Genomic DNA, 13,191 nt, shown 5'->3' on the forward strand with positions numbered 1-13,191 from the left:
CAGCATCTGGCACAATGCCTGACACATAATGGGCCTTCAATAAAGGGTGATTGAATTGATGGATGAATTAACACATTGCCAGTCCTTCCTTCCCTTCATCCTTCCTCCAACTCCTCTCTTTATCGCTCTCTTTCAATTTTCTGGTGAGGAAAGTGATGCCATGAAAAGTTTCATGGGTGATATCACAACAAATTGTTAAAGTGAATCTTCAACTCGGGCTCTTCTTCTTCTAGCCACCCTGTACTTTAGGTGATCCTATCTCCTTCCCATTCTTTAGTAAGAACTATAGTTCTCATCACCTCTTGATAGTATGACATCTCTAAAAGAAAATGCAAAAATCTTGCCTTGAACATTGTTTGCAAGATGCTAAAACTCGAACAAACATGTGGCATATTGCCTTGGAAGCTCGGTCTGGTGTTGGGAGTGTGTTGAAGAAAAAATGAGAATACCTGAAGAAGAGTTGAATATTTGCCTAAACAAACTGGTTAAAATCTCCTTCTGCTTTCTTTTAACTAGTGAAAGAATTATGAATGAGACTTTGCAACTATTTCTTAAAACTACAAAACTAGAATATCATTAAAAGATTTATACAGAAAAGAGTCAATGTTTATGATGATGAAGAGCTCTGACTGGCAACATGGATAACTTATTACTTAAATTTTCAACCACATTTCATTAGGCTCCGAACAGGGACTACAGGTCATTGATTCTTCTTTTCCTTTTTAAAATTAGGATCTAGCACAAACTTGATACAATAAATTTTATACTTACATATTTTCCCCTTAAATCTATAGAGTATACTATATACTACACTGTATATATACTATATACTATATACTATACTGATACTAGTATCAGTCATAATTATTTTCTGGGTTGACCAAATGAGGGTGCCTGATGCATTTTTTGATTGTGAACATCAGGCATTGACATAATTGATGGAAATTAATCAAGCAATGGATTCCTTCTTGCAATACAGACAATTTGCATTTTATTTTCCATAAACTACAATCCAATTTTATACAGAAGAGGCATCCAGGAAGAAAGCACAAAAGAAGATGAGGATAATATTTTTTAAATACTGTCACAAAAGCAAAACAATGTGGTTAAGTACAGAGATTCTAAAGCCAATTACTTGGGTACTAGTCCTGGCTCCACTGCCCTGCATCAGGTGACTTTGGATAAACCACTTCTCTGTGCTTCTGTCTTCCTCTGCAAACTGAGGATAGTGATAGTATCCATCTTAAGGGAAAGTTTTGAGGATTAAGCATCCTATGTGTGTGGTACTTAAGATAGTGCCTGGCATATAACAAGTGCAAGTTTTTGTTATTATTATCATTATTGCTCATATCTTAAATAAATAATGATATGGCACATTAAATGAGAAGGAAAATGGCTTTTATCATATTGTTAAGATTTTTCTGTATACAGAAAAGGTAACTGATGAACTGAAAGTGACTGTTTGTAGAAAATGACTTAAATAGGAATTTCTCCATGGAAGATAAACAAGTGGCTAACAAGCATCAATGCTCAACATCACCAGTCTTTAGGAAAATGCAATGAGCTCTCACCTCACCCCCATCGGATGGCTGCTATGAAAACAAACAAACAAAACAACACGTGTGGGCCAGAAAGTAGAAAAACTGGAACATTTGTACACTGTTGTTGAAAATGTTAAATAGTGTAGCTGCTATGAAAAAGAGTATGGCAGTTTCTCAGTAAATTAAAAATAAAATTACCATGTTTTCTAGCACACCTGTTTATATGTACAAAAGAATTGAAATCAGGGTCTCAAAGAGCTATTTGTATACGCATGTTCATAGCAGCAATTATTCACTACAAGTAAAAGATGGAAGCAACTTAAACATCTATCCATCAATGGATGAGGGATAAATAAAATATATATAAATAAAATATAGTATAAACTTTTATTTTTATGATTTATCAAATATTTTATGAACACTTCCCATTTGTTAGGCACTGTTCTTGTTCATCAATTAACAATCCTACCTGTCTTTCTGAGGCTTATTTCTAATATAATACATAATTTCTAGGTCTAGCAGGATATGTGACAGTCTGACAGTCTTACTACCAAAAGTTCTCTGGGTTTCATTTTTCTCATCAGTAAAATGAAGTATGTGTGGTAAGGAACAAAATGATACTTTTCCTTTGTGCATCTGAAAGGGTTGGAAAAATGATATGCAAATATCATATGAATGAAGATATAAAAAACCACTAGGGGGCAAGATGAGCATGGTGTAAACATTCTACTGATAGGAAATTCTAGAAACAAACAGGAGCATTTCATTATGCATCATGAAAAAATAAGCAAACAGCAAAGGCTGGATATCACTGGATGTAGGCAGAGTGCTACAGAATAGTTTTCCAAAAGTGCTTGATTCTGCCAACAAAAGTATTTGATTAGAGACTATGTTTTTATGACTAATAGCTGTGCAAGAAGCAGAATGCTTAATTTCATAATTGACTAGAATCTATAAATGCATATAATAATAGTAAGACTGTGTCTACAGAACCACAAAACAACCACCAATATATTCAAATTTGAAGTAGCTCTTTACTCATGAGTTAGGATCTAAATAATATACATGTGGAATTCTTTCTTTTACTTTTTTTTTTGATAGGGGGATAATTGGTGTACCCACTCTTACATTTTTAACTTTTGCATTTTTTATAGTATAAATTTGAGGTACATGACACAATGTTCTAATATACATATATGTAACAAAATGATTATTAGTAGAGATAAGCAATTTAACACATCCAATATGTCAGAGTTACCTTTTGTGTGATAAGAGCATCTAAAATCTACTCCAGGAGAATTTCTAGTACATAATGCAATATTATTGATACAGCCCTCATGCAATATTTTAGACTTCCAGATTTATTTGTCCTATATAACTTTTATTATCTACCCCTTGATCTACATCTCCTCAGTATTCCCCACTCCTGTCTCTGATAACCACTCATCTACTTACACCTTCACATGTTCAAGTTATTAGAGTGTTTTAGATTGTATGTTTTTATAATAGAAATCATGCAATATTTTTCTTTTTGTGTCTGGCTTATTTTTCTTAATATAATATACTTCAATTTCACCATGTTGTCATAAATGGCAGAATCTGTCCTTTTTTTTTTTTAACTGAGCAATGTGTTTGTGTGTGTGCTACAATTTCTTTTTTCATTGATAGTCATTTAGGTTTTTCCATTTTTTGGCTATTCTGAATAATTCTGCTATGAACATGGAGTACAGATGTTGTTTCTACAAGATGCTGATTTCATTTCCTTGGGTAGGTATTCACAAGAGGGATTGCTGAACAGAGTTTGTTGCTAACTAGTACCAACATCTCTGATCGCAAAACAACATTTTTCCCACTTTCATCCCATTGGAAAGTGGTAGTTTTAAAACTTGTCAAAAATCTTTGACCAGTCTTCCCATCAAAAGTTGAAGTTCTCTAATTCCTTTTTTTTAAAATACAGTGCTGAGGATCAAACACAGCTTTGTGTATGCTAGGCAAATGCTCTGCCAGTAAGCTATACTTGACTACCACCACCACCACCCACCCTTCCCTTTCATTCACACTTGTTATATGAGCTACTTGGGAGTCAGAGGCAGGAGGGTTGCAAGTTCAAGGACCTGGGCAACTTAGGGAGGCTCTTGCTCAAAATAACATAAAATGAGCTGGAGATGTAGGTCAGTGGTAAAGCACTTCTTAGCATGTGGAAGACCTTGGATTCATACTCATAAACCCTCCCTCCAGGACACACCACTCCTTTCTAGCCTATACAATGCATATGAAGTGATGTGTGACTTCCCAGGATAGTGTAGAAACTTTCATTTGATTCTCAGGATGCTCTCAGGATAGATGCTCTTCCTTAGGATCTAGCCACTGCACTTTGAGAAAGCCTATGACATATGGAGAAGCAGGGTACAGGTGCTCTGGGTGAGAGCTCTAGTGAAGATTCCAGCAGTCATCAACATCAGCAGCAGTGGTCAGATATGTGAGTGAGAGGCTCAGGAGCCTGAGGCAGGAGGATCCCAAGTTCAAAAACAGCCTGAACAATTTAATGAGGCCCTAAACAACTCAGTGAGACCCTGTCTCTAAACATAATATTTAAAAAGGGCTGGGGATTTAAACTCCCCTGGGTTCAATTCCTGGCATCAAAAAAATGAATAAATAAAAATATATGTGACTCAGTGAGTTTTCAGATGATTCCAACACCAGCAAAGTTGTGTGGAGCAGAGATGAGATGATCCTGGCAAGCCCTTGCCCAGATTAGATTTGTAAGGAAATAGAATGATGCTATAGTTGTTTAAACCAAAAAGTTTTGAGCATTTGTTGGTATTTTTCTTTTCTTTTAGTTGTTTTTCTACTTTTGTTTTGTTTTTTACAAAGTAATAGGTAACAGGAACATAGAATTATGAAAGAGGAATTTAAGAAAATAAACTGCCAAGGAATTAACACTTTTGTGGATTCCCATTGGCATGGATCCATGATGCTTGCTCTTAAAAAGATTTAAAAGTTCTCAAAATATGCTGTCCCTCATTGTTCATCCCATGTGCTTTGTATACCAGTACTCAGAACTATGTGTCCTGGAAACAGATGATGACTTCTCATTTGGTGAGGTTATTATCAATGACAGGAAGGCCACCACTGACAGATTATTATTGTAAACATTCTCCCGAGGAGCAGGTCTACAAATGAGAGCCTATTGCTGGTCCAGATCTCCCAAATCACAAAGAATAGTACTTCAGTCAATTTTGCATCACTGTGAGAAAATAGCTGAGAAAAACAATTTAGAAGAGGAAAGAATGATTTGGGTTCACAGTTTCACAGGTTTCAGTCTGTAATCACTTGGTCCCATTGCTGTGAACTTGGAGTGAGGCAGGACTTATGGAGGAAGGGTGTAGTAGGGAAAAGCTGCTTACCTCATAGCAAACAGGAAGCAGAGGGAGGAAGGAAGGGGCATGGGATAAGATATCCCCTTCAAAGGCACAACTCCACTGACCCATCCTTTCAATTAGACCCCAACTCCCCAAGTTTCACTACCTCTTCATAATGTCTTCAACTATGAGCCCAGCAATGGCTTAATCATGGATCATGAGGGCTCTGTCCAATCACCTCCCAAGAGCTCCTCTGAACATTGCTGCTCTGAGGATCAAAACTTCAACACAAGTCTTTGGGGGACATCTCATATCCACACTTAAAACAAATGATGGGTGTATTGGATGGAAACTCCGCAGTGGCCTTATCAAGTTGGAAACACTGAGGAACAGATTTATCCAGGAAGCTTGCATCCAACTTTTAGGAGAAACAGAAGAGGACTTCTTTGAACTTAAGACTACCAAGGAGCTGACAAGAGTCTATATTGTAATGTAGAGCCTGGCACATGACAAAATCTCAGTACATATTTATTAAATAAATGAATAAATACCACAAATACAGCATTGTTCTATGCCATAGTTAGGATACGAAACTATAACATGTCCTTAGTGCTAATAGAGCTTCTATGTAATTAGATGGTTACCATTGCCTACTTACCACTTAATCTTTGTCATGTACCAGCTGAAAGTCACAGAAAAGATATCTGTTGGCTCTGATACTAACCATTATTAATAAAAATCTATCAGAGTTTTCTTTCTGATCACATATTTACCCTGCTGGTGGAAGAAGGGTCCTCCCCACTAAATGGGACCATCCTCTCCCCTATATAGGACCAGAGGACTGAAAACATGGTATACTTGACTCTAGAAAGATGAGACTGTCAGCAGTTTATTAATCACGTGTACTCCCATCTAGATGAGAAAGAGACTATGCCAGGCAGGGCCACATGGGGTTTGCATTCAGAAATAGCATGAACAAGAACAGGCTGTGGCTTATAATATTTGAAGGACTGAGTAACACTAGGTTTCCACCGGTGAATAGAATTGACTTTTGTAAATATATTCACTAGTTTATAGGGTGGTAAAAAGTGCTTAGACTGAAGCCTCTCTAGGGTGCAGCTGCTATGATTGACAGGAACCAGCCAGGTGGGGAACCTTGCCTGTTTTATAGTGGGCAATCTGGCAGGAGCAGGTGAAATAATGAGTGACCTCTGGGGACTCTACAAGGATCCAAAATATCAAGGGAGGAGTTGCAATTTTAGGTCCTACATGTTCCTTCATTTCTCTTGGCCTCAGATCCTCATTTGTAAAATCAGAGGGTGGGGCATAAATTAGATCCTGTCAGGTTTAATTCTCTTTAATTCCCATTATGTGAAGCCAGTTAAATGAAGAGCATTTTGGCCATTTTCTGAGGTACCTACTGTCCTGATTTTTATGTGAAGATCAGTCTATTTTTGTTTTCTATGAAGATCAGAGCTGTCTCAGTGAATTCAGGCTAATCTCCTAGGGCCCTCCCAAGAATTTAATGCAAAGTTGAGATATTTAATTTCCAGGGAGTAGGAAGGAGAGTGTGTTAGAGAAAGTGATATTTACAAATCTAAAACCAAATATATTTTAAATGAAGTTAATCTATGCAAAATAAAATTTAAGCAAGGGTCAAGAATGTTTATACTCCCTTCCATGATCTCAGACAGCAGGGAAATTTTGAAATTTTTAATTTCATTAAATTGTGCAAAATTATAAGTACAGGGAAAGAATAAAGAATATCTTGACAGCTTAATGTAAAACCCAAGGCAAAAATATGTTTTGACTTCCATAACTAAGTGCAAAATTTAACAAAGATCGTTTGATTTCACATGTCTTTAATTGTTTTAAAACAAAATAATCTTTAAGTAAACCTGAGTAAAGTTAAGCTGGTAATTCTTTACAAAAAAAAATGTACCCAAATATCTAATCTATGTACGTGAAACATATTATGGTTAGGCCAAAATAACTTTTTTCTCCAAGGGAGAAAATTTAAAAATGAAAAAAGTTCTAATTTAAATTATTAGAAATCATCATTAATTTAAAAAATTAACATTTCCTTTTGGCAAGACTTTATCATTTATAATTAGTGGCCTCTCAATTTGTTAAAGAAACTGATGAAAATATTTTTCCAGTACTCATCCTTATATATGCATATTAATTACTTTATGCCAAATGCAGAGAATATACTTTGAGTCAAAAGAATGGATTTAGAAATTCCATTGCCATGGATTTTATTCAAAAGGCTTATCACTCATTATAGTAGTGACAAAAAATTGACATTGACATGAACAGGTAATCAAAAGGGAAAAAAATTAGATTATTGTTCATTTGAACCTGTAATAGCAAAAGATTGGTTTATGTTTGGACAAAGGAATTCAGTAAGAACATAAGACTGTGTGTTATGGGTTTGATTATGTTTTCCACAAGTGATATGTTAAAACTTCTTATCCCCATTACATCATGTGACAGTTGGTCTGAATTGCCCACTTGTTTGGATTCAGAGATACCTAAGGTTAAGAGGCTTCAGGGTGTGTCCTTGAGGGTATTTCTAGGAATGACTAGCCTGTGGGATAGCAAACTGAGGCAGAGACCCACCCTAAGTGTGGATAGCACAGTTCAATAGGTTGGGAGCTTGGATGGAACAAAAGTTGTAAGACCAAGGAAGCAGCAGCAGATGCAAGGTTAATTCTTCTTAAACAAGTTCTTTACTGCTGTGATCACCTGAGAACATTCCATCCTTCAAAACAAACCCTGACTAGTGACACTCCTGGGAGTTTCCAGGCCTTCAGTCCTGGTCTAAGGCTACATCATCGATTCCTCTCATTGTGAGGTTCCAGGACCATCATTTGAGCAGCTACTGGTTTCTTTAGTTCTCTAGCCTGTAGATGGCCATTGTGAGATTATCCAGGTTCTGGTCATGTAAACCAACCAATAAATCTCCTTTTAATAATCACACATAGTTAATGTATACATATTCTGTTGTTTCTCTCCTCTTGAGAATGTGATCTTGTTTGTAAATGGAATCTTTACAGAGTTAATCAAGCTTAAATGATATCATTAAGGTGGGCCTTCATCCAATATAATTGGTGTCCTTATAAAAAGGAATTCTGGACACAGATATGTACAAAGGGAAGACTTTGCAGAAACACAGAGAGTGTTATGGGATGATGGAGGCAGAGGTTGGAGGGCTACATCTTCAAGTCAATATCGCTGAAGATTCCCAGAACCACCAGAAGCTAGGAGAGAAGCGTGAAGGGATTCTTCGTTACAGCTCCCAGAAGAAAGAAACTCTACCAACTCCTTATTTTAGACTTATATAGCCTCTAGAAGTGTAGGACAAAACATTTCTGTTTACTAGGCCACCCTGGTTGTGGTACTTTGTTATAGCAGCCTTAAAAGAAACTAATACAGGCTGAATAATTTTTTCCCAACAGTCAGTTCAGTTGTCTTCTTTCCATTCCTCAACAACAGTGAAAGGTTCCTCCTCACCAATTATTTCTGCACAAGTTACAATGAAAGCACATGCCTGCATCATAATTATTGTGCAACACAGTTACTGACCATGGCGGTTTTTTTCCTTTTCTTTCTTTTTTTAATTTGTTTTAATTAGTTACACATGACAGTACAATGATATTTTCATATCATACATTTGAATTGGATGGGATAAATTTCTCATTTTTCTGAGTGTACAGGTTGCAGAATCACATTGACCATGCACTCACGTATATACACACAGCAATAATAATGTCTATTTTATTCTGCTGTCCTTCCATTACCCTCCCCTCCCCTCCCATCACTTCTCTCTACCCAATCTAATGTGACTCACTTCTTTTTTTTTCCTCACATCGTCATACCTGGATTCTGTATAATGAAGGGGGTCTCCTTCCCTCTTCCATGCAATTCCCCTTCTCCCTCCCATTCCCTCCCACCTCTCTTCCCAATCTAGAGGTAATTTTCTTCTCATGCTCTTCCTTCCTACCCCATTTTGAGTCACTTCCCTTATATCAGAGAAGAATTCGGCATTTGCTTTTTTGGGATTGGCTAACTTCACTTAGCATAATCTGCTCTAATGTCATCCATTTCCCTGTAAATGCCATGATCTTGTTATTTTTTAGTGCTCAGTAATATTCTATTGTGTATAAATGCCACGTTTTTTTTATCCATTCATCCATTGAAGGGCATCTAGGCTGGTTCCACAGTCTAGCTATTGTGAATTGTTCTGCTATAAATATTGATGTGGCTGTGTCCCTGTAGTATGCCATTTTTAGGTCTTTTGAGTATAGTATAGCTGGGTCAAATGGTGGTTCCATTCCCAGTTTTCCAAGGAATCTCCATACTGCTTTCCAAATTGGCTGCACCAATTTGCAATCCCACCAGCAATGTATGAGTGTACCTTTTTCTCCGCATCCTCAGACCATGGCATTTTTTAAAATAATTCTTTCTTCGGGTGTCCTTTTATTTTTTAGAACATTTTTGTGAAGATTTGGGAAATACATAGGACATTTGAGATGAACTTTGGTTTAAACCTTAGTTATAAAACATACATGCATTTGTATTTTTACATAATGCATTCTGTGTGACCTTAGCTGAGTTCCTTAACATGGTAAGCCACACTTTACTCATTGGTCAAATGAAAATAAATATAACCTCTTAGGCTGAACCAAATAAAATTTTCCCTTTTGTAGATAAAGTATCAGCAATTTCATAAAGTCCAACCACTGTGAAAATGGTGATATAGGGAATAAGCCTAGAAAACTTGGCACAGTATAAAAGCTCAGTATATGGTAATTCTATTACACTTGTTTGTCTCATTAATAAGCTCAAGGTAACAAGAGTTGCTAATAAATGCTATTTAATATTTATCAGTAACAAGAAGAGTTAAATGCTTTTCTTCATAATGCACAGACATATGCCCCCTGCCCTTCTAACCAGAAGAGCACGGTAATGACCTAAGCAAGCTTTTTCATTCTATGCTTTGGTAACATGCATTTGTTAACATTTAGAACAGAAATAAGTAAAAAAATGCGTGTGCTGCTATATATGGACAATAAACTAGGATGCTCTCCCACAAATTCTATTTGCATCATATCTAGTGACATGTCTCATATTCTGGTGAGATACTGTTATTATCAACATATTAATGTGAAAATCAGATCAAAATGAAAAATTAGAACAATATGGCTTAAATATGTATACTTCAAAAGGTGTAAAGATAAATAACAATGAAAATTGATCTGGCTTAAAGCTCCTGGTGCAACAAAGTCTATCCCTACAAATGATGTCTTATAATAAAATAGAATTTAATATGACATTCCTCATATCAGCAAATACTTAAAATGTAATGATAAGCAGAAGTAGCTTATAGTATATATAATTGAGAAGGTCATAAAGAATTCTAACAGAAAAATATAAAAGGTACACTGCTAAAAGGAAGGCTGACCATGATATATTACACTTGCAGTAATTTTAAGGCTTTCCTTTCATTGAGTGTAGTAAATCCTGAGCCCTCTTGATTGTAAGAAACATTATGTATTAAAATTTTTGTGAAAACTGTTTCACTTGACTGGGAAATTTCATTTTCTTTCTTAAAAAATAAACACATCTTTCATAACATAATTCATCTTATGTACTGTCTTCTGATAAATTCCTTGTGTTAGAGGAAGAGAAGAGAGAAAAAGAAGAAACAAGAAAATATTTTCTTTAGTGTTTGAAATACCACAAAACACATCAAGAACATCAAATATAAATAGCACTGTTCACAGTTTTCAAATACAATTATTCTAATATGTGGGTAGTTCTTAAAACAATAGTGTTTGATATCAAAAAATTATGACAGCAAAACTGACAATGCAAACAAGTCAACTATGACAAATTTTGCACAGAGGGTAAAAAAAGTATATTTTTAGTAAAATTTACAGTATCAAAAAAGAAATTACAAAGAAATACAGAATATGCAGGAGAAGAAACAGTAAATATGTGTAATTGATATTAGAGGTAATTTGTTCAAACCTAATCCTTATACATTTTCAAAATTCCATTTTTATTCCTGATGATATCATATTGCTTCTGTAGCTATATGATACTACAGCAATAATAATAACTGCAAACATTTATTTAGTACTTAGTACTTAGACAATAACATTTACATGCATTATCTCATATAATTCTCCTACCAATTTTACAAGAAGAATACTGTTACTATCTTTTTTTTATGGATAATAAAATTGAAGCACAGGGAGTTTAAGTAAATTACCAAAGATCCATGGCTAATAAGTGCTAGAGGATGTCCAATCCACATAGCTCAGTGCTTGCACACTTAAACACTATGCAATATTAATTAAAATCAGGACTAATAAAAGGTGAACTTAAACATAAATTGATCCACCATTTCCTCAGTGAAAAGATTATAAAATACATTTTTAAAAACTTGTACATATACACATGGGAATTTAGATGCAAATATCAAATTTCTAATAGCAATTTTAACTTATACACATATAAAAAATACACATAACCACACATTAGATTAAGTAGTATATTAATTAGAATTATTGCCTTTCCCACCTTCACATTATAACACAATAACAAGGCTGCCCAGTGGTTTAGCACAAGGACTCAAGGCCCAGATTGTATGAGTAAAAATGTCTGGTTTAGTATTTCCTAGCCTAATGCTGCTTGACGAATTACCTACTATCTTCACAGTTTCCTGTGCCAAACAGGAGTTACATAGTACCTACCTCACTGGGTTGTAGAAGGACTATTTGAGTTAAATGTTGCAAATTGCTTGGAGTAGAGCCTGGCACACAGTATGTGTAGTTATTAACTTTACAATGTACAAATGCTTCATTTTTACCTTCACCGTGCACCAGTGGCTTTGCCATCACTAGGGACCAGTACAGGTTGTCTGATGCTAATTCTTTTACATTACCTCTCCTTCTAAGTAACTGGAGACTTAGGACTTCCAATGCTGTCACTGAAATTCTTATCCCAAACCACAATATATGTTTATCTAAGATTAGAAATGTTTTTGTTATTAAGAGAGTATTTATGATCTTTACAATGAAAATATTTACAGAATTGTTTTAAAAATTATCTTTTAAAAGCTTTTGTTAAACAACAGCACTTGCAATATCAAAGTTCCAAAAATAATTATTAAATCAGCATTACATTTCTTTGACATCTGAAAAATAGTTCTATCCAAAAGTATTCTTTATCATTACAGGAAAATCTATCTCGCCAAAGCAACAATTTACTGTAAAATAATTAAAATAACAGAAGCAGAATTTGAATAACAGCTCTAATACAGGAGATTGAAAGAGGGAACTCTTTTTAAGAGATAAACAATAATTTGGGGAAAAACAGTAGTCATATTTGGGATATGTGGAAATAGTGAAAAGAGACATTGGGCAATTATACTGGCTTTTACTGTTATCAAGTTTCATTATGGAACCTGACATGATACAGGTACAAATGCCAAATCTCCATCTCAAGTGGTGTTCGGGGATATCATTGAACAATAGGAGCAAACTTCCCATGTTCAAATTATCTTTTCTAGCACATGACATAATTACTATAAAACAGAGGTAAAGAAGGTAGTTCTAAAACACTGACAAACAATTTTGCTGCTATTCTAAGAAAACAAAGTTATTTTATGTGTGCTTGTGAAATACTTACATTAGTGTTACACTAGTATGACTGTCAGCCAAACTAAAATGTTATTCATGATTAGAATGTCTTTTCCATTTTTGTTACAAGTTTGGTAATTGGTACCTTGTATCCCACAGCAGGAGAAAGCAGCTGTCCCAGAGCCCATTTCATGTTCCATCTTGTGACCTGGCTAAGGCTTTCTACTGGTAAATAAGTCAGCTTGATGACTTTAACAGAGGACAGCACATTTACCAGTTTCCTATAACTCTCTGGAGCCTATCCCAGACAGGGAAAGTAACTTCAAAATTTTTTTCCAAAAAGAAAGACCCATATGTCTAGCCATGAAATTAATCGATCCTCTCAAAATCTCCAAGGAACTTCTGCAGGATACCTTGGCTTATGTTTCAAAGTCAAATAATATGGAAGATTTAATCAGGTAACTCAATTTTCTTACTTGGTTTCTCAGTTGGGGCAGAAGTTGGAGGAGAAGACATTTAGACAAATACGGTAATTGCTTTCACATACAAAAGCAGAATTTGAATAAAATTTATGCTCAACAATTCATTCCTAAGCAGACATTTATTGTTCATATTCTTCTATTTCATTAAAATTTG

Source organism: Callospermophilus lateralis, chromosome 5 (assembly GCF_048772815.1).
Source record: "Callospermophilus lateralis isolate mCalLat2 chromosome 5, mCalLat2.hap1, whole genome shotgun sequence".
Taxonomy (NCBI): domain Eukaryota; kingdom Metazoa; phylum Chordata; class Mammalia; order Rodentia; family Sciuridae; genus Callospermophilus; species Callospermophilus lateralis.